General features: G+C 40.1%; 1 protein-coding gene across 2 annotated transcripts in view; it reads left to right on the forward strand.

Moving 5' to 3' along the window:
- trim33 (tripartite motif containing 33) overlaps nucleotides 1-23867 on the forward strand; it is a 189243-nt gene that overhangs the window by 118288 nt on the left and 47088 nt on the right. The gene's annotated exons all lie outside the window — the stretch shown is intronic.

Raw genomic sequence — 23867 nt, forward strand, 5'->3', positions numbered from 1 at the left:
AGATCGCTTGATACTAAGCTTCAGTCGCAGGCATCGGATATTCAGCGGCATGAAGATAAGTTGGCGACTCTTGAAAAATTAATTGTTGAAAAAGTACGTACAATTGAAGTGTTGGATAAGAAGGTACAATCGACTCTTAAAACTGTAGATCAGTATAATTTTAAAATTACTGATCTCGAAAATCGATCTCGCAGACAGAATTTGCGAATTATCGGGTTTCCCGAAAGAGTTGAGTCCGGGGATTTAACTGAATTTTTCTCTAAATTACTGTGGGAAATTTTCGGTGATGAAGGTTTGCAAACTAAACCTGTTATTGACCGCGCTCACAGAGTTGCGAGGTTTTCGTCTACGACTGATAAACCACGAGCGGTGATTGTTCGCCTTCATTATCCTCGTGAGAAAGAGCTTTTAATTCGATTAGCTCGTAAAAAAGGTATGATTTCTTACAATACCAACAAATTTCGAATTGTTGAGGATTACTCCTATGAGGTAATGAGAGCCAGAATCGCTTTTAAACCAGTGATGGCAGAGATTTACTCGATTGGACTTAAACAAGCTTTAATGTATCCAGCGAAGCTTAGAGTTACGCTGAACGACAACAGTCAGCAAATTTTTAACACTCCGGAAGAAGCGAAGAAATTTGTTGAAGAATTTCGATCTTCTAGTGCAACTTGAACTATGTGTTATGTGGAAGATTTTTTGGAGAGAGGATATCTTTTTACTTTAAGTTTTAACCTATGAAGCTGGGTTATAACTTCTTATGTTGATCTACGGGTCTGGTTTTTTTTACTATCATCATTGTTTATAGATGTTCCTTTTAATTTTTATAATTTCTTTTTTTTCTTCTTTCTGTTTTGGTCATATATGTTTATATTTTGCAATAATGATTTACTTTTTTTTTAAGATGTCGTTTCTTTTTCCCGTAAGATTCTGTTTTTTGTAAGCATTTATTTGTTTGCCTGTACTTAGAAATGGGACGAATGTTTTGGATTTTTGGTCTTTTTTTATATATATATATTGTACTGTTTATTACATCCCTTTTTTTTAAATCCTATTTTGTCTTTTAATAGATTGCTGAACTCACATTTGTATTTAGTAATATGGCTTTTTCAAAATGGCGTTTCTTCTTCCCATAAGTCTTTGCTTTTGAAATGTCATCTTGTATTTGAACACGGGATTTTTTTTTAAAGGTATATTACACTTTCAAATTTTGATGTTTATACTTTTTTTTATTAATGATTGTTTTATTATATTAGTTTTTTTTATTCTGATTGATATGTATTTTCTTTTTGCAACTCTATATCTTAATCTCCACCAGTCTTCGTATCTTATAATCATATAACAATCACAGCACGGAAACAGGCCATCTTGGCCCTCCTAGTCCGTGCTGAACCCTTAATTTCACCTAGTCCCACCTACCCGCACTCAGCCCATAACCCTCCACTCCTTTCCTGTCCATATACCTATCCAATTTTACCTTAAATGACACAACTGAACTGGCCTCTACTACTTCTACAGGAAGCTCATTCCACACAGCTATCACTCTTTGAGTAAAGAAATACCCCCTCGTGTTTCCCTTAAACTTCTGTCCCCTAACTCTCAAATCATGTCCTCTAGTTTGAATCTCCCCTACTCTCAATGGAAACAGCCTGTTCATGTCAACTCTATCTATCCCTCTCAAAATTTTAAATACCTTGATCAAATCCCTCCTCAACCTTCTACGCTTCAATGAATAGAGACCTAACTTGTTCAACCTTTCTCTGTAACTTAATTGCTGAAACCCAGGTAACATCCTAGTAAATCGTATCTGGCATCCTAGTAAATCGTCTCTGACATCCTAGTAAATCGTCTCTGACATCCTAGTAAATCGTCTCTGACATCTTAGTAATCGTCTCTTCTGCAAACCTGGCAACAAAGCCATCTGTTTCATCATTGAGATCATTTGTATACAGCATAAAAAGAATTAGTCCCAACACGGACCCCTGCAGAACACTACTAGTCACTGGCAGCCAACCAGAAAAGGATCCTTTTATTCCCACTTGCTGCTACTTACTAATCAGCCAATGCTGTAACCATGTTATTAATTTTCCTGTGTTATCATGGGCTCTTAACTTGGTAAGCAGCCTCATGTGTGGCACGTTGTCAAAGGCCTTCTGTAAGTCCAAGTATACAACATCCACTGCATCTGCTTTATTTATCCTGCTTGTAATCTCTTCAAAGAATTCCAACAGGTTCATCAGGCAGTTTTTCCTTGAGGAAACTGTGCTGACTTTATCTTATTTTGTCTTGTCACCTTATTCTGAACAACTGACTCCAACATCTTCCCAACCACTGAGGTCAGGCTAATTGGTCTATAATTTCCTGTCTGTTGCCTTCCTCCTTTCTTCAAGAGTGGAGTGACATTTGCAATTCTCCAGTCCTCTGGCTCCATACCAGTATCCAATAATTTTTGAGAGGTAGAATATTTTCTAACAGGAAGTGAATTCAGAAATTGGAGGTGCAAAAGGGCTTGTTGAGTCCCGGTGTAGGATTCCATAAAGATTATCTTGCTGGCTAAGTCAGCAGTAAGAAAGGCAAATGCAATGTTAGCATTCATTTGCAGAGGACTAGAATGTAAAAGCAAAGATGTAATGCTGAGGCTTTATAAGGCATTGGCCACATCAGATTTGGAGAATAGTGAATGATTTTGGGCTTCATTTCTAAAAAAGGATGTGCCTGCATCAGAGTCTAGAGGAGATTTAAGAATGATCTTGGGAGTGAAAGGGTTACTGTAAGGAGGGTTTGATGGCCCTAGGCCTGATTATTGCTAAAGTTTAGAAAAATGAGAGTGGGGGTCTTTTTGAAACCTATTGAATATTGAAAGATCTGCATAGAATGGACATGGAGAGGATGATTCCAACAGTGAGTCTAGGACCAGAGGGCACAGCCTCAGAGTAGAACGATGTACCTTTAGAACAGCGATGAGGAGGTACTTTAGCTAGATGCTGATGAAACTGGAGTTCATTGCCACAGATTGCTGTGGAGGCCAAGTCATTGGGTATATTTAAACTGGGGGTTGATTTATTCTTGATTAGTAAGGGTGTTGAAGGTTATGGGTAGACGGCAGGAGAATGGGGTTGAAAGGGATAATAAATCAGCCAATGTCAGGTTGAATGACAGAGCAGACTCAATGGTCTAAATGGCCTAATTTTGCTCATATGTCTTATGGTAATCTTTACAAGCACTTGGATGAACTAGGTGTGGATGTGGAATTAATGTGGGTAGGTGGAATGAGTATAAAAGGGTATAATGCTCAGCATAGACATAGGCCAAAAGGTCTGTTTTCTCTGCTTTACAATAGACTCTCACGTATTCCTTGATTTTGTTGTACGGAAATGTTTCAATCTGTTTTCTCAGAACCAGTCAAAAATACTTCAGGATTTTCAAGGTGCTTTCCAAATTTTGCAAGTGTTGCTTCAATCTATCATTTTTTTTTGTTCTATTTTGTTGGGTTTTCATGAAACAAGAGTAGGTCCATAACCCTCCCCAAGCCTGTTCTGCCACTTAGACTCTTTTAGACTTGGTTAGCTTTTTACAAATTTGCACTGCAGAGCTATTTTGGCTACCAAATTATTTTGTGGTGGAATATTCAAAGTCCCTATTGTGTGAATATATGCTGTGGTAATTTCTACCTTGCAGGTTAAGCATTAATATTTACTAGCAAATTAATAATCTGCTTAGTTTTTGCAAGAGTGTTCCTTCAGAAATACATTGCTTATGTTTCTGAACCAGCTTATTAAATTAAGAGTTCAGATTTCACCAAAGGCAGTTTAATGACTTTTTACTGAAAATAAATCTTGCGGCAGTTGAAAGAAAACAGCTCTAGATTGACAGCTGTGCATGGTTCACCTCTGGTGTTGTAGCAGGTTATGAAATGAAAATCTACTTTCACCAATCTGGGGTTGAACAGTATTCTTGTTAGCTTTGTTCCCGCTCAGAAGATAAAAATAACTGTTAACATACGCAAATCTACTTTTGAGTTGGCAAATTTTAAAATTAATTCAAGGGGAGTAAATATAGATGATTATATCTTTGGGTTTTAGACCTTGTTTAAGGGTTTCAGAAACATAAGGTCCTATGGCAGTTTTCAAATATTGTCCCTGTACAGTATGACTGTATCTTTTGTGCCAGGGTTGCTACCAGTTTTGCATTACTAGTGGATTACTGTATGTAGCTGAGTCCTTTATTAACCTAATGCAAAGATCTTCCAAAGAGTAACTTTGACTTGTGTCTTTCTTTTCATTGATTTCATTTTGTTGACCTATTCTTTCATTTTGCTACACTGTTGTGTAAAGGATTCAACAGTTAAAATTCACCAGCTTTTAAGATGTGGAAGAGTTGAAACTTCAAAATTGTTAATTCCTGGTAGCAGTCTGTGCTTGCTGTGGTTTGAAGCAGAGACTGAAAGGAAACTGCCAAGTATAATTGGGAGACCTATCTGACTGACAATTATAAACACCTTTCCCAAAAAAATCATGAGGACCAATAAAAGAGTTGGGGGAAAATTCCAGATTGTTCTGAACACTCTGCAGTGCAGTGTTCGTTGCAAACAGAATTGTTTGCAGAAATGCTGTCCATTGGTAATCATCTTTGAACATTGCTGCTTGTAGCACATTTTAGGAGTATATTAATTGGCATGTGCCTCCGCTGTATTTACAGGGCCATGATAGTTCAAAGATGAAATTTACTCAAAAATATAAATTGGATTTCATTAGAAGTTTTACATTTCAATAAATTGAGTATTGTGTGCATTAAAATTGTTCCTTTTCTGTTTTGTATATTTTAAGCTAAATTGTTGAATGAAAATAATAAAACATGTTAGCATTTCTCACTGCTTTTTTGGTAAAGTGACTTGTTCCACTTACCAGTGTGTATTTACTTTTATTGTTTGGATTTAGTGACATTCAATCTGCATATTTGCACATAAAATGTTGTGAAAAGTTTGGTGCTGCCATCTAGAGACTTCTCAGCCATATACTTGACCTAAGAACTGAATGTAATGAGCAGTGATAATTGACACCTTCATGTCTGCAGTTTTCTTCTCCTGTACCTCTGGATTATTTTATTGGAATTTGCACCGGCTGAAGTATGTATTTATTTATTTGAGATAGTGCCCGGAATAGGCTCTTCTGGACTTTCAAGCCACACTGCCCAGGAACCCCTGATTTAACCCAAGCCTAATCACACAGATAATCAACCAGTACATCTTTGAAACATGGAATGAAACCGAAGCACCCGGAGGAAATCCACATGGTCATAGGGATAACGCACAAGCTCCTTATAGGCAGTGATGAAAATTGAACCTGTGTCCCCTGTATTGTTAAGTGTTGTGCCGCCCTATGGAAATTTCTACTATGCGGGTTAAAGATTAATGTTTACTTGCAAGTTGCTAATTTTCTTAATTATTGCTTATGATTTTTTGGGGAATTGTTAGTATATGCAGATTTGTAATACCTTTACTGCCTCAGTTGATGAGTTTATCCAATCTCTTAATAACTGAGACCATAGACAGAGGAGCAGAGCTGGGCCATTTGGCACATCAAGTCTGCTCCACCATTTGATGATGGCTGATTTATTTATCTTCTCAAACCATTCTCCTTGTTTTCTCCCCATTATAACCTTTAACATCCTTACTAATCAAGAATCTATAAACCATTGCTTTAAATATACCCAGTGACTTGGCATGCAGAAGCATTTGTGACAATGGATTTTATAGATTCACCACCCTCCGTCTAAAGAAATTCCTCATGTTCTAAAAGTACATTATTCTTTTGAGGGTGTACCCTCTGGTGCTGGATTCTCCAACTATTGAAAACATCTGCTCAGTCTAGGCCTTTCAGTGCATTTCCTTATCAATGTCTTGATTTTTTTTCTTTTGAATTGAAAATTTCTGAAGCTTGCTACTCAAGCACACCCTATCCTCGTTATATGCGTCTTCAGACTATGCGGATTCACAGTTATGTGAGGAACCTATTTCTACCAACCTCCTTATATGCGTCCAAAACTCAGTTATGCGAGGAGCATGCTTTCCCTCCAATACAAATCATGTGCGCATGCCTCACAGTCTGACTCCCACCAGTTTCGCATTTGTTCTGGCAAGGTGTGGATGTGCGACCTTGTGCTCTTAAACTTGATTTTGTGCTTGAAATATTTAACTGTACCTCCTAAGCATCCAATGTCATGTCCTGGGCCATCAGCCAAGTGGCAGAGAACCGCTTTAACACTTGAAAAAAAGTTGGAAATTATAAACAGTGCGGCATCAGGTGAAGGTAACACAGCTCTGGGGCGCTACTGCTGAGAACAGAATCTTGCCTTTAAAGTTCTTTTGTTGCTTGACAATGCGCCAGCCCATCCTAAACACTTGGACAACATTCATCCAAACATAACAGTGTGTTTCCTGCTGCCTAACACAACATCGCTGATTCAGCCACTTGACCAAGCTGTGATCCACATTCAAGGAGTGTTTTTTTTACGGCCAACTATCTGTCAGATGTTGCAAGCAACAGATGATTTTGAAAATCCCGGGAGTTTACCAATGGTGAGGGAATGGTGGACGTTGGAACACTTGGCGCAAATGACGATGGACATGGACCCAAGTTTAGACGGAGTCAGCATCTCAGTGGTTCCCTGTCATCAGCCCTTCTTCCTACAAGCAAATTTATGCTGTAAAACAAAATGCTGCCAAGCAAACAACCCTCACCATTTTATTCAAACTGGTGACATCTCCTGCTGGCAGCAGTTCTAAGAGTTCTGTGAGTCTTCCTTCACCCCTTGCACTGCTTGATATGATCCCGATACCACAACAACCACTCATATCCCGGAGCGAACACACCTGCCACTGTTAGTGAGTACTATACACCCTAGTATGTTAACTTTCTATGAATTATTACATTGAATATTACCTTAAATTGATGAAATATAATATGAATGTTGCCTTGTGGTACTGCTTTTGTGTTGTATTGGTATGAAAATGTGAATAAATTACAGATAAAACGTATTTAGGAAGCCCTCTAGAATGCATCCCTATTTTCTCCATTTTAAATAATCATTCACATTACGTGTTTTCACCTTGTGTCGTCTGCGAAGAACGTATCCCCCGCATATAACAAGGATAGGGTGTATCTGGATCATGGATGTCAGCCGATACTGATCGATGGCTCCTGTAATGTGCTATGTGACCTATTGGCATTGTTGTGGATCTCGTTGATAGTTTTGTTTCTAGAGTGGACCAATGATAGTTAAACAGATTGTTCCACTCCAGCACAAAGTTTGTTCTGGGTAAAATATTGCAGGAGGAACATTATGGATGCAGCTGCGTTACATTCATTATGACGTATCTGATCATGTTATTGAGTACTGCATGTATAATAGATCTGAAGATAGAAAAATGTTGCTGAGGATTGACTTCCACATCTAGGAAGCATCTTTTTGTACAGTGGAAGCTATAAAATTTATATTCTGTGAATATATTCCGGAAAAGACTAATTGAATTGTTTTCCATTACTTGGTGAAGCAAAAAGCACTTTCTTCGGGTAGCGCTGAGATTTGATTTTTCACTCATTTTCTTTAAAAATGTTGTTTACCTTTATAATTATTTCTAGAATTGCATATACCATAGTTCTATTCAAGTTATCTCGTCAAATGTGATAAGATTAAGAGAATTAAGTGCGTCTCGATTGTGCTGTTCATAAGAAAATAGAAGCAGGGGTAGTCTAATCAGACCTCATACCTGCTTTGTTAATCAGTAAAATCTTTCTTGTACTCTCATATCCCTTGATGTCTTCAATGCCAATAAACTTGTCAGACTGTCTTGCCTGAGTGCTCTTGAGTAATGATTTCCTCTCCTTCCCTTTTTGCTTGGTGGAAAATCATTTTCTATCAGTTGTGAATGCCAATTGTCTAGATGCTTCGAAATAAGAACATAAGAGATAGGAGCAGGAGTAGGCCAATCGGCCCCTCAAGCCTGCTCCACCATTCATCAAGATCATGGCTGATCCAATCTTAACTCTAGTTTTCACCAAATCCCACAAGGCAACAGTGCCAACCAACAGGGCACCACGCTGCCCATTTTATTTTATTATTCATCCCGCCCAAACCCATGTGATCACCCGGTGGAAAAAAAAAACGATTTGCCAATGAGAAGCATGATCATTGTGCCTAATTTATCAACCTCAACAATTTGGTTTAAACCAATCATCGACCATCAGGTTCTCTGCAGAGAGTGGTGCAGACAGCTCAGCGCACCTGTAGTTTTGAACTAACCATGATTCAGGACATTTGCAAGAACAGGTGTGTAAAACATCTCGTAAGATCATTGGGGACCTGAGTCACCCCAACAACAATCTATTCCAGCTGCTACCATTGGGGAAATGGTACAGCAGCATAAAAGCCAGGACCAACAGGGCCCAGGACAGCTTCTTCCAACAGGCCATGAGACTGTAAACTCACGCTGATTTGAAAGTACTCTATATTACATTGACTGTTCTATTTATTATAAAATATTATAAATTACTAAGATTGTCCATATGATGGAGACTTAAGGTTGATTTATACTTCTGCGTACAAGCCTACACCGTAGCCTTCGTAAGCAGCCTGCGCCGTTGTGAGCATTTATACCTGTGCGTTGGTGTGTCTGTGTCACTCTGCAGTTCACCGCCACTAGTTGGCGGTGGGGGTTCTACGCCACTGTGTAGAGTTTCTTCGTGTACTTCGAACAATAGCGACTGAAACTAAGCGTGTCATGTTGGAGTTGAAGCTAATAAATGTTGAACAAGGGTTACTTTTATTGAAATTACTTCAACACAGAAAAGAGAGAAGACGTCGGAGAAGATGGAATGTACAACCGTTGAACGGATTGAGGCAGAAGGAGGTTGAATTTGCTGTGCTTGTCCAGCCACTTAGAGACATGGATGAGGAAATGCATTTCAAATATTTTTGGATGTTGGCAGGTAGATTTGATGATTTGGTTCATTATCTCCAACCATTTATTTTGCATCAGTGTACAGTATACCTATAGACAGGAGGAAATGCGATGCGACCAAGCGGACCAATCACAGTTGTTGCGGTCTGCGTCACCACGACGCACAGTTACATTTTTGGAGAGGTGCATGTCAGGCATAGAGGGTAAAGCGTAGGGTACAGTATAGGTTATGCGGCTACGCTGTAGGTATGGCATTCATTTGATGCAGAAGTATAAATCAGCCTTTAACGTAAAGATTTTTACTCATTTATGTGAAGGATGTAAGAAATAAAAGTCAATTCAATTCAGTGGGAATAATTTCGTTAAACTTGTCCTATCACTGAACTGTTCCAACAACCTATGGGCTTGCTTTTAAGGACTCTTCATCTCATGTTCTTGATGTTTATTGTTTACTTATTATTGTACCTTTGTATTTGCACAGTTGTCTTTTGCACTTTGGTTGTTTTGTTTCCCCTGTTGGTTGCAGTCTTTCACTGATTCTTTCATGGTTCTGGATATGTCCACAAGAAAATGAATCTCAGTGTTTTATTTGGTGACATGTACTTTTCAAAGCTCAAAGTAAATTTAATATAAATGAGTTCACCTCTGGTGGTTCAGGAGGCATATGTCATGCTTGTCTTCAGCTGCCAAGTAGGATATTTAAAGGGAGTCCAGTAGCTGGTAACTTGAATGAGCAGCCAGAGGTGATGGTGAAAACAGAGACAGTTCAATATTTAAGAGGCATTTGGGCAAGTTCTTCTATAAGCAAGGATGAATATGGAATTAACACAGATGAATGAGGATTAGCATAGATTGGGGTGTCTCAATTGGGGTTCCATGAGAAGTTGCTAGGGGTTCCACGAGATTGTGATTTAAAAAAAACACTGCTTTTTGAACTTAGCACAACGAGTGATGCTATTGCTCACAGTGGTGGCCAGTGACTGAGCAGCCCCGTTAACAATCTCGTTTGAGGTCTCTGAGCTCAGTAGGGCAGTGTTTATTTGGGTGAATCCATTTTCGGCTTTTGATCCACGATGGGGGAGGCAGTTGATAATTGGTCTGCTGTATTGCACAAAGGAGAGGGTGGTAAGCTGATGAGCAGCCTGAAGTGCATTTTCTGAGCATTGAATGGACTCGCCCAACTTGGGTTGTGACATCAGCCAACTGTTTTGGAGGAATTGTGTTGGCGGAATTGTGTTGGCATCTATACTGATGGTGTCCCAACAATGGTTGGTTCCATGAGAGGTTTTGTTTCTCTTCTTTAAAGGGAAGAAAATCCTGATGTTGTCACAACACTGCTTTCTTCAGAGATGCTGATGTTCAAAGGAGGGAAAGATGTGCTTGGTAGTGGGATCCCGTTGGAGGTGGCGAAAGTTACGGAGACTTATACGTTGTATCCGGAGGCTGGTGGGGTGGTAGGTAAGGATAAGGGGGACCCTATCCTGAGTGGGGTGGTGGGCGGATGGGGTGAGGGCAGATGTGCGGGAAATGGGAGCAGAGTTGATAGTAGAAGAAGGAAAGGCCCTTTGTTTAAAAAAGGAAGACATCTCCTTCGTCCTGGAATGAAAAGCCACATCCTGAGAGCAGATACGCGGAGACGGAGGAATTGTGAGAAGGGGATAGCATTTTTGCAAGAGACAGGGTGGGAAGAAGAATAGTCCAGGTAGCTGTGAGAGTCTGTAGGCTTATAGTAGATAGGCCGTCTCCAGAGATGGAGACAGAAAGATCAAGAAAGTTCTCCCCCCCCCCCACCCCACTTTATTTTCTTTCTTTCTCTGCCCATCATTCTGCCTGTTCTCCATCTCCCTCTGGTGCTCCCCTCCTCCTTTCTTTCTCCCTAGGCCTCCCGTCCCATGATCCTTTCCCTTCTCCAGCTCTGTATCCCTTTTGCCAATCACCTGTCTGGCTGTCAGCTCCACCCCACCCCCTCCATTCTTCTCCTATCATTTCGCATTTCCCCCTCCCCCTCCTACTTTCAAATATTTTACTATCTTTCCTTTCAGTTAGTCCTGACGAAGGGTCGACAGCGCTTCTCCCTATAGATGCTGCCTTGGCCTGCTGCGTTCCACCAGCATTTTGAGGATGTTTGAGCTGACAGATGAATTGCAAAAGTATTTTCAAGAAAATAGGCCAGATTTTGGTGAGTACTTTGAAGATGAAGAATGGCTGCAGAAACTAGCACACTTAGCAGACATTTTTCAACATATGAACCATTTGAATAAATCTCTGCAAGGCCCTGGAGAAAATGTTTTGACTTCAAGTGACAAGATTCTTAGATTTTAAAGGAAACTGAATCTTTAGAAAAATCGTGTTGCAAAGGAAATCTTGAAATGCTTACACTACTTCCTGGGCTTGAGTGAGGAAGGATATCACAGTCTCGAGTCTTATTGAAAACCACTTGGAAGAACTGCAGAATGAAATTGAACAGTATTTTTCCTCATTTCAACATAAGTGTATGACTGAATGAGGGACCCTTCCTTTGAATCTTCTGCTCAGCCTGAGAACTTAACTTTGAGAGAAGAGGAAGAACTTAGAGCGACAGTCTGATCGTGCACTCAAGATGAGATTTACTGGCCAACCCTTGGACAGAATCTGGATGTCTGTGAAAGAAGAGTATCCTGCCATTCATAGAAAACAATGAACATTTGGCAGCAGTTTTCAACTTGAATGCATGAGCAAGCTTTATCTTGTTTAACAAGCAACAAGAGCAAAGATAGAAATTGACTCCTTTCAGTTGAAGGTGAAATCTGTGTATCTTCGTTTAAATTAAATCTGCCAAGCCTACTTTCAGAAAAATTAAATCCCATTTTGATTTAGGCCAGTTATTTAACAGTTTATTATGTTTGGTTTGTGAGTTTTAAATATTTAAGAAAGGAAAATAAAGATTAATTTAATGAAAGGTTATCTAAGCTTAACTACCTTGTTTTCTGTTTCATTTTCCTAACTGTTCAAAAAACTGAAATATATTGCATGTTTTGTGGTTACTTTGTAGTTTCTTGATTTTTTTAGTTCTGTTCATCTATTTGCATTTATCATCTAAATTCACCTATTTATGAAAGCTGTTCCCATATCAGATGGTCTTCAGTTATATTATTTTCCTCTTTTACCCTGTTTTTAACATGGTTACTGAACTGAAGTGTTCTCTTTGTGGACTGTTCCTTCATCGACCTTAGTACCCTGCTGTACTCATTACATTACCCACCCCTATATCATTAATATTCATCTTCACCTAAAACTTTAATTAAAGGCAGTGCAGATGGAATTACTGAGGTTCCTGCTACTCCATTTTACCTTCAGATTTATAGTACCATATTTTGTTACATCTTCTATCTCCCACCCCCCATGACTCAGTAGTTCCACAAAAATAATCGATTAATCTCAGAAACATTGGCTGTCTTCTCCCTAGTGCATATGTTTATACCAGAGCCTGCAGCTCATCAATTCTGAGGTGAAATTTCTTGTACTGCAGATTTATCGTATGTGAAGTTACCATGAATCCAAGTAGTTTCTGTCAACTGCCACATTAGTTTCCCTTTCCTGCCTGTTATTCAATTTATTTCCCTCCACCACCACTTTGACCTGCTTAACTTCCACTTACATAATTCCAGTTAGTTAACTATCTCTGATTTGTAATTCTTCGATTTCATATTTCTGCAACTTGGTAATCACAAGGTTGAGAATATAACTGTAAAACTAATAATGCTTCAAAAATGAAAAACGTACACTATATTCTACAGATGCTGTGCTTTTTTCTTAGGAGTCTGGCATTGGCTTTAACTATTGTCAAATGCATATCTTTTATTAAAAGCCATTGATTGGAAGAATGCAAGGGTTACCTTGTATTCCTCTTACCCTTTGGTAATGAAGTCAGTTGCAATGCCTTGAGGTTAAAGTCATCCAAATTGATGCCATACTGACCAGGGTTCACTGAGGAAATCATGAAGGCCCTCAGTACAACTCTTTAAGATTTTGATATTTAAAACTGTTCTTTGGACTATAGTAGAGACACAATTCAGAAAATTGATAGGATCTTTGGAGTTTTCTTCAAATTAATGGGGATTTCCAATAAATTTTCCCGGTATTTTGTGTGTTTTGAGAACCGCAAGATGATGCTTAGTCGTTGATGCTGAAGGGATTTTTTTTCTTCACTGTTTCTCTATGTCAGCAAGCGAATCAGGTACTGGCACTAGTAAGTATCTGTCTGATTGATGTTAAACACACTCTAGATGACACAAGTTGTAATGCAATAGATTCAATATAGAGTGAACATTGCACATGTGATTTGTTTTTCAACTTTTTTGAAAGTGCATAAAAATTGGAACATAAAAGATGTTGACCCTTTTTCTGCCTGCACAGATTTTTCTTGCTCTTGAGTATTTTCCTTCAGAAATGAAACCCTCCCTATCCTGTTGCATTGTTTAATTGGAATGGAAACTTGGGCAAAATTTAAATGCTACTTTGGCCAAAATTTCAAAAAAAAAGAACAGGTCTGTGATTTTTACCCAGGAACCATCCAGTTGTTCACTGGATAAATTTTGAAATTATTTGTTATTACATCATTAGCTTGTGACGTTTTTGTGCTAGTGGCCATGTTTCAAAGTGTAAAATATATTATTAAGTATCTACTTGGATTTACTCCTGTTACTCAGTAGTTCACCAACTCGGTGCTATTTCTGAAATTCTGTTTAGGTAATTGACAAGAACAAATAAGGATTTTTGAAATCAAGAAGCGTAATCCCATTTGTATATGAAATATTCTCAAAATTAGTCCATACAGTAAAGTGCGCAAAAATCTAAATATTGCTTTACATAACTAATCCCTCATCAAGGATTTCATTTAAGGCTGAAATTAAATGGGTAGGTAATGCTATAATTTTTTTGAGATCTAGCACAGTATCAGGCCTTGCCAGCGCAATTGCACCATGAGACCAATTAACATACTAACTTGGCCGTATTTGGAATGTAGGAGGAAACCAAAGCATCCGAAGGAAATCCTGGGGAGTGAACAGACTCTACAGGCAGTGTTGGAATTGAACCTGGGTCGTTGTCACTGTAATAGTGTTATGCTAATTGCTGGTTCTGTGTTTTCCCTGTTGGATTATGCATTGAGCAAAGAAAGCCCCTTGGAAACTACCAGCAAGAAACTCTAAGGACTTTTGAAGAAGATGCAAATCTGTGTAATTACTCAATCTCTTGCCTCCACTACCATCCTTTCTGAGTTGCTGAATGTATGTCAGAATGGCTTCTGTCATTTGGAGGAGGGATGGGGTGAAGAAGTCATAAAACAATGTAAACAAAAAGTCCTTACTTCTTAATTTTTTTTCATGAAAATCTCCAGTTCATTAAACATAAAATATTGGAGCAGAGTTAGTTCTGTACATTGAATGAGGCCTGCCATTCAATCAAAACCCCCACCAAAACCCCGTTCTTTAGCCTTCTGCTGTATCCAGTAGGTTTCAGTGAGACTCCCATCATCCTGAACTCCAAATGGATGACCAGAACAATCAAGTACTCTTAGACATCACTCTTGTGCTAATTCTTTTGAACCTCCTCTGGATGCTCTCCATGGTCAGTAACTTTCCTTAGATTTGATGCATGCTGGCCTTTGAAGTTTAAGATACCAGCTTTCATAAGTGGGATGTAGCCTGAGCAATGCACAGACATTTTCTTCTTTTCCCAGTCAGCAACATCATGCCATATGATCTTCAACCGAAAGGGCTGAATTTGTTCATGCTGTTAAGGTTTTAGTCCCAATTACTTGACAGACTAGATATTCAGCTACAGTTAGCCATGTTCATCATTAGTAATATGTTAAACTATTGTTTTCTGTCTTACAGATGGACAAAGACTTTGCCTTTCATTTATTTTACATATTTGTTTTATAGTGTAGATTTGAATCTTATTGCTTGGTAAACAAAGGTTTCAATAGACATAAGCTATTTTACTTGGCAAAGTTACAGAGATGCAAGATTGTTTCAATCGCATTTAAGTTTGGACTCATGTAAATGTGAGAGTTCTACAAATTCAGAGACAGGAAAATCAATATATGGTGTGCTAATGGCCATTCTAATCTTGTGATTACTGCTTAAATTCAGAATTACTGAGAATCTGGGTGTCTGAATTGGCTGTGACATGAAGAATGATCTTGCAATCTTACACCAGTGCAGAACATGCAGAGGAAAAAGTCCCCAAGGGAGGCCAGAGTTACGATTGGGGTGGTATTGAGAGTGATATTAATGCTGAAGAAAGATTGAATGTTTGCTATTGTAAAAGGCTGAGCTTGAGATTTATGGGCTGGGGTAGAAAGTTGGGTCAGGATATTGGTGTATGGAATGGAATTTAGTTGACCGATGGCCTCGAGGGTAAGGGCTTTGGAGATGTATGAGTAGTAACAAGATAGCATTTTTGTCTAACAAAATGGAACCTGTATTGTACCAGGTTGCTTTGCTAATAGTGTTCATGCAACATTATGCTGATGGACCTTGAGTAAATAGCAAATTACAGAAAGACAAGTGAATTCAGTTACTGGAAGAATACCAAATACACTGACTAGGCAGATTAACAATGCAGTCTGTCCTTGAACTGGCATGGGGTAGTTAACATTTGTGTAGAAAAAGTGACTGTGCCATTTGTGTTTTTTTTTGAAGCTTGTGTGATTATAGTCTTCTCTTGCAGCATGTAAAATAAATACACATGATCGATCCACTCTGAGGTGTAATTTATTAAAAGACATTGCAAAAAGGTTATCCACAGGCCAGTTGCATGAGGCTCGTAGGTTTGGATGATGGAAGTTGAGTGGTGCCAGTAACGAGCATTTGATTAGAGAATGCTCCTTTTGCTGGGCTTGGACCTGTTCAAAAATGGATTACCTCTCTCTTATTACATTTCCTACAATGTGATTTATTAACCAGCCTCTCCTGCCCACACACACTTTCTCATTACTAAGCAGAACAATGAGGAATTAAGCAAATAGCAAGGTTCTTGCATCCTCAGTTAAGCTGTGTTTCAGGCCTGCTATCTACGTCATCATTAAGATTATTTATACCTACTAAACGTCTTTTCTACCTGAGTTGTTATTTGGCTTTACAAACACTAGTGGTACAATCCTCATTTGTCCCATAGATCCATGCACCAAGTCCACGGAACCTATTCTCTGTGTATAACATAACAGAAAATGTTAGTGCCTCTCTACTAGCCACTTATTTCTTGTTATTTAGAGATAGTACTGGAATAGGCCCTTCCACCCCTTCAAGCCATGTCACACCAGCAACCCCTGATAACCCTGATTTCACCCTAACCTAGTCATAGGACAATTTACAATGACCATTTAACCTATTCATTAAGTGTCTGGACTGCGGGAGGAATCTAGATCACCTGGGGAAAACCCATACTTTACATGAGGAGAACATACAGAGACACCGGAATTCAACTCCACCTCAAGCTGTAATAACATGGTGCTAACTGCGGCACCCACACTTATGTTTTGTAACTCCAAACCATAAAACTAAATAAAAGAAAAGTAGCCTGAAAGATGTGTGTAAACTTTGATTTTTCTTTTAGTAAGGCATACACATGACATGGTGTGATGATGAATGCCATTTATGTACTTTTACATATAAACTGTAATGAATTCTTTAAACAGAATGCTTAAACAGTATACTTACTGAAATATTAAGTATGCAAGACTTCCTACTTGGCTATAAACTCGATACAGAATGCATTTGATCTAAATACAATATACTATAGAATACAACTACGACGCAGACATCCACAGCATAGTTTTTAATTGACACATTCAGATCTAAAGATTTTATCACTGTAGAGGATTTCTTACTCTTGTGGCCTAATGTCTTTCCTGACAAGGGCCAGGGGATCATTGCTTGACGGGTGAGGCTTGTGGCTGTGAAACAATCTCAGGTTCTGGGGCCGCCTCTGGTGGTTATAGGAGTTGACTTTGGTGCTGAAGGAAGTGTTTCTGACAGCTCCAGACACCTTACTTCTGGCATCCCAAGCTGCTCGATCTGCTGATCTACACCGGGCCACCAGACAAAGCTTCAATCCCAGACTTTCATTCTGACCATGCCAAGATGACCTGAATGTAGCTTCTCCAACACCTCAGGTCTCAGCTTGGATGGTACAGCTCAATCACTGCATAACACAAACTCTGTCAAGGGCAAGTTCATCCCAGTGCTATTAAAAAGGGGAGAACTGGAGTTTCTTCTGCAAATTCTTGCCATTTGGAGTCGCCATATACACTTGAAATGATGTGGGATCTTTTGATTTCCCTTTGGATTATCTCTGCCATAATAGGGCGACTTTCAATTTGCATTGGGGAGAATACGTCAACAGGAGTGTCCTCTTGTAAGTTTTTCAGGTATTTCCTTTTCCAAGGGTAAATGGGGCACTCCACCATTTCCATAATCGTCTATCCTCTTGAGTTCGATCCTGTAATTATCATCCAAGAAATAGAGCCTATTTCTGCATTCATGCTGCTGATTTTGATGGCACATCTTGCAGTGGGTTGAAAATAAACAGTAGCAGTTGATGATCGGTAACAAGGATACCATATAAGTGTCCCAAGTCTCCCATATAAGTACTGGTTGAAATGCTTTACACCCTAAAGCAGAATCAAGGCATCTGTTTGAGCATAGGTTTTCTCTGCACCGGTAAGGGAACCTGATCCAAAGTCTGTGGGGCATTCATTTCCATCAGTGATAACATGACATAACTGCACCTATTACCATAAGGTGAGGTTCACAGGCAAGCTTCACTGGATGATGTGGATCATGAATGTATGAGTACAGTGACATCATCATTTCCTTTTCGTTTTAGAAAGCTACTTCGCACTGCTTTGCCAATTGCCATTTCTTCCTGATCTAATAATGAGTTCAAGGGGTAGATCACAGTAGCCAGGTTTGGAAGAAACCTGTAAGAATAATTGACAAATCCTCAAGAGGACCACAACTATGACATATCTTTTGGTCTTGGATCGTCCGCCAGTGCTTAAATTTTCTCAGCGCACTTGTGTGTCACTGGTGTGACCACAGTAAATGAAGCTTTGTTTAAAGAATTCACACTTGGTGTTTCATGCTCTGAGCCCATAATCTTCTAATCTTTTTAAGTGTCTTGAGATTTTGGAATTGTTCCTTGTCATCCTCATTGGTAACACAATCCTGTACAGCCTTGCAGCAGCACTGGTCCATATCCTTCTGCCAGAATGGGAATGCTCCTCCAAAATAAAGCCCTTTGCAATAAAGCCCTTTGTGAGTGTTTATAATGAGAAACACTTTGGACTCCTTTCGTCTCCATCTGTAGGTAGGCTTCAGCTAAGTACTTTCCTCCAGAAAGGTTTGCAAACATATGCTGTGCAGAGGATATTGATCTACTTTCAGTGCTGGGTGGATGATGATCTTCAAATCTCCACCACCCTTGGCTACTAGGACCACTGGCATTGCCCTTGGGCTTCACACAGCCTTAGAAAGAATTGCTTCAGCCTCCATGCGATCTAGCTCACTGACTACTTAATCACGGATGGAATAAGGAACTGGACATGCTTTGTAAATCTTGGTTTACTATTTTACCCATGATATGTTTGAGTTTTCCAGTGCCATCCTTGAACACTGCTGTGGCATCATCCAGTACCTTCCATAATTCACTTTCAGGCTACGTCCACACTACACAGAATAAATCTGTGACCAAAGCCTTTTCTCTTCGTTTGACCCTCTGTCCACACTGCAACAGCGCTTTCCTCCCCCAAAAACAGAGGTTTTCTAAAATGCTCTCCAGAGTGTGTAAATTTGAAAACGCCAATTGGCCGGAGCAGTGTGGACAGGGTAACCGGAGGTTTCTAGAAACACTGTCATGACGTGCTAGAACAGATAGCGGCATTTCATTGTTTTCTTGAACACAACCCCACACAATCTAACAATTTCAGAACAGACGGCAACGAGACAAACCAGAGGAGTTAGAAATGTACTCACCAAATACTTTGACCCATAACTTACTGAATAAATAAGTATACTCACTTTACCGTTTTCTGTCCTTGCTTGTATGAAAGCGGTTTACCTATTTATGCAAGTACTTCTCTGACAATAGATGTGTAACAGCCTAATGTAACGTTGTATGGAAATACAAGATAACACTGATGCAGACATATTTTATACATTTAACAAGGCGCTTTATTAATGCAACAGTTAGTTTTTTTAATGTTCGTCGTCAGCCGGGTCATACTGTCCGTGAACTCCCTGTCGGTTGCCTCTGTACGCTCTAGTATTTGTTTTTTTTTAGTTTTAAGTCCTCCTGCGTGAGAGCCCACAGCTGTCCATTGTTTGGCAATTTTGTTTTAAGATTTTCTAGTCTGTAACTGCTCAAACATGACTTTCAATGTGAGATTTGACCCCAAACATGTAGTTTGTTTTCTGTAGATGTGTCCTCCGCATGCCCAGGTTCACCTAAATTCCTGTTTTAATGGGGACAGAGATATTTTCAAAAACGCTTGGTGTGGACGCCTATCGTTTTTACACGAAACCGGCGTTTTTCAAAATTATCCAGTCTAGTGTGGACATTGCCTCAGTTGACTCTTGCAGGAGATGTGGTATGCAAATGGTGGATAGATCTCCCAAGTTGTAGTTGTCCCAACCAGTCTGAACCCCACAATGCTAGCCCTCCTGATTTACTGCATACAAGCCCAATGTGGCTTGTTGGTTGTTGTATTTCACTGTTAATGTCATTCCCACAGGAGTTATCTTTTCTCTAGTGTAAGTTTTTAGTTGGATGTCTGCAGGCTTCAGTTTAGTATCTTTGAAATGCTGCTGATCACGAACTGATATTGTGGAATGACTGAAGCAAGTCGAGCCAGTTTTCAATTCCATTTTAATGAAATTGCCAATGACTTCTTGTGTAAGCCATATTGCAGTGGTCCCCAACCACCGGGCTGCAAAGTATGTGCTAGTATGTGCAAGGAGATGCCATGATTTGGCGATATGAAACGATATGAGCTAGCTGCACCTTTCCTCATTCCTTGTCACGCCCACTGTTGAATTCGAACTCATGCGAGGTCATCAGTCCCTAAACGCAGTGATACCCTAGCGCCAGGGAACACTGGTTGGCCTCAGGTAACCGGCCACTTTGCGCAGCTGGTGAGAAGTGCCGTTGCTACTGGCCTGGAGCACGGACAGATGGGTGCCACCTTTAAACCTGTTTAGCACACCGAATGTTCGTGGGGAACCCAGTGCTAAAATATTCGCAGACAACCTAATTCGGGCTCAAGGTTTCATAAGTAGCAGAGCAGCTACCTTGCTGCGATCTACTGAAAGTCATCCCTCAAGCCAAACTCAAACCTACAAGGGTGCTCGCCCTGTCACACTCCTTGCTTGGTTGGTCACTCTCTCCGGACTGCGACCACCGCGGCCCCGGCATGGGGACCTCCGGCCGTTACTTTGTCCTCTCACCCCACCCATGACGAGCTGTACCTGGCTAAGGCGTCTGGTGGTGGGTGGGTGGAGGCTGGAGTTTGGGCCTGGAGGCTGTCTAATGAGGCAATGAAGCCCTCAAAACTGCTTCAATACCCTGAGTCCAAACACCCTGCACTTAAAGACAAACCCGTTGAGTTTTTTGAGCGTAAAAAGACGTGAGCAAGCGGGACAGAAGCAAGTGCTGAGAGCCACGAAAGCTAAATTGCGGAACAGACTGGATATAAGGAACCCCCCTTCAAGTACCGCTGTCTTCCATCACCCCTCGATGGGACCGTCTTGTTGCAGGCTCCCACTGATTCAGCGATATTAGTGGTTGCAATGATTTTATATGTTCACACGAGGAAAATATGCGTTGTGTGTTTAGTACCCAAATGCTACTTAAAACATTATGATGCTATTGACTTATAAGTGAGTTATAATTGACTTATCACTATATTCATGAGAGGAAAATGTGCGTTGTGTTTAATATTAAATTTGTTAGATAAACCCTTTTAGAAACAAAATTGAGTGTATTAGCCACTTATAAGTGACTTAAAGTTGACTTATTACCTATATTCTGGTCATGATAAACACCACCCCCCCGTCGGCCGGTCCGCAAGAATATTGTCAATATTAAACCGGTCCGCAATGCAAAAAGGGTTAGTGACCCCTGCCATATTGCATGCCTGTTTGCTATCACATTGTAAGTCTTGAAGCTACCCAGTCCTGTGTCACTCTCATCATTATTAGAAGTTTTCATCAACGGCATGCAAATTAGTCCTCTTGAAACTGCAGCATGTTTTTTTTATCGTTTTCACCTCTCCATGCAGTCATTTATTTTTGTCTGCCTGACAATGCTGTTTGCATGTGTCTACTTTGTTGCATTTTCTGAACATTTCACCTTTAAATTTGCATTGACCTAGAGTAGTGGTCGCCAACCCATCGATCACGACCGACTAGTCGATCTTTGAGACTTTCCCAGTTGATCCCGAAAAAAAAAGAAAAATAAATACACAGATATTGTTGAGAGATTGTTTCCGGGTTGCGAGGTTTTAGTTCTGTTCTTTCTGTCCAGTGCGCATGCGTATAGCTCTCCTGCACTATACAGTGTAATTCACTGGTTCCCAATCACCGGGCTGCGAGGAAACACTATGAGTCAGCTGCACTTTTCTTCATTCCCTGTCAGCCCACTGTTGAACTTGAACCCACGCTATGTCATCAGGCGACTAAATGCAGTGATACCCTCGCGCCGGGGATCACCGGTTGCCCTCGGGCAGCCGGCGGGAAGTGCTGTCGCTACTGGCCTGGATCACTGCCTCTGAACCTGTTTAGCACACCGAACGTTCGTGGGGAACCCGGTGCTAAAATATTTGCAGACGGCCTAATTCGGACTCGGCGCTTCGTAAGTATCAGAGCAGCTACCGCGCTGCGATCTACTGAAACAAACTTTTGTCAGCCTATAGATCCTACAAGGGGGGTGGGCGGGTGGGCGCTCAGTCGCACTCCCCGCTCGGTTGGCCCCGGTACGGGGACTTCCAGCTCTGACCTCGTCCTCTCACCCCACCCACGACCAGTCGCACCTGGCCAAGGCATCTGGCGGCGGGTGGGTGGGAGGCTGAGTTCGGGCCCGGAGGCTGTCTAATGAGACAATGTCTCAAAACTGCTTCAGTACCCTGAGTCCAAGCACCCAGCACTTAAAGACGAACCCACTGAGTTTTCTCAGCGGAAAAAACGTGAGCAAGCGGGACAGAAGCCGAGAGCCGTGAAAACTAGAATAGACTGGACATAAGGAACCTGCTTCAAGTATCGCTGTATTCCGGTTGTGTTTAACACCCTCCCCCCCCCCCCCCGTCGTCGGCCAGTCCACAAGAATATTATCAATATTAAACTGGTCCACGGTGCAAAAAAAAAGGGTGGGTACCCCTGGTGTTCATATATTATTTCTACTTCTGAGTTGCTGGGTCTTACTTCCGGTCTTTTCTCCCTGGTGCGCATGCATGTAACTGATTGATGTGGGGTCGATCTTGCCTTTTACTAAGGCCGAAGTAGGGGATCTTGGGCTTAAAAAGGTTGATGACCACTAATCTAGAGTATGTGAGGCCCTGCCACACATTTTGTTTGGCCAGATTTTGTTTTGATGTTGCAATTTTGTTCACTGTCACTTTCATTCCTGACTGCAACACAATTGCATCTCTGCTATTTCCATTCATACAGTGATTTCAGTTGCTCTTTTAAACGTTAGTTGTGCTTCAGTTAGCTGTTTTGAGTGCTTTCTTGTAAGATTCCATATACTAAATGATCTCTGTGCATTATTAAGCTGATCACTGAATTGACAATGCCTCGTCTCTTCAATTCAGTCACTTAGACTGAAATGGACTCCCCTTCCTTTTGATTCCACTTATGAAAGCTGAAACATTTTGCAGTGAAGGATGGTTTTGGTTCTAAATGTTCCTGCATTATTTTCATGGAATCAGCAAAGCTTATTTTGGCTAGTTTGGTTAAATCAGTTAAATTCCTCATCAAGTTGTATGCTCTCCACCTAATACATTCAGCAAAACTAACACTTGCTCTCATTGGCTATTTCATTTGCATTAAAATATTGCTCATTTGTTCTATACATCAGGTAAGTTATCTTTTGCACAATTGTACCCATGTCTTTGCAATGATTATCACCTAGATTATCATTGTTTATGAACCCATGAATTCATCAGTTTTCTGCCTTTTATAAAAAAACACTCAACCACCTTTCTCCTTTTGTAAAGAAGAAACATGTGTTGCACACTTTTTAAAATCATTTCTTGCAGCATTTTTTTTTAACTCAAATGTTTCGCTGTGCATCAACAGGTTGGTAGTCAGCTTGGGTTCATTTAAAACTTCCTCATTACAATTAAGTTTTGTAACCCCAACATTCAAAACTAATGAAAGAAAAACAAGGGAGCTGGAGAGATGCATGTAAACTTAGTTTTTAACTTTTAGTGAGGTATGCACATATGACGTGGTGGTGTAATGATGTATGCCATTCACTTTTACGTGTAGCCCGTAATGAATTGTGTAATCAACAAATGTTTAGTCAAAAGAAGATATATACTATTACTGTAATATTAAATACACATCAATACTCCCCTATTTATTGATGTTGTCTTCAATCTGTGAGGCCACAAGCTCTGGAATTCCGTCAGATCTCTTTAGGGTCCCATTTCCTCCTCTTAAAATAATCCTTGAAACCCATCTGTTTTCAGGGTTTTATCTGTTTAATCTAGTTCTCCTTGGCTTGATGTAATTTTTATTTGCTTGATAGTGCTACTGTGAAGCTCCCTCGCGTGGTCTTGCTTCATAAGACTTTGAACAACGTATTGTTCTTTTTATCTTTCTCTATTACATTACTAATATTTTATCAACTTCAATTCAGCGCCCTA

The sequence above is a fragment of the Hypanus sabinus genome, chromosome 6, assembly GCF_030144855.1.
Source record: "Hypanus sabinus isolate sHypSab1 chromosome 6, sHypSab1.hap1, whole genome shotgun sequence".
Taxonomy (NCBI): Eukaryota; Metazoa; Chordata; class Chondrichthyes; order Myliobatiformes; family Dasyatidae; genus Hypanus; species Hypanus sabinus.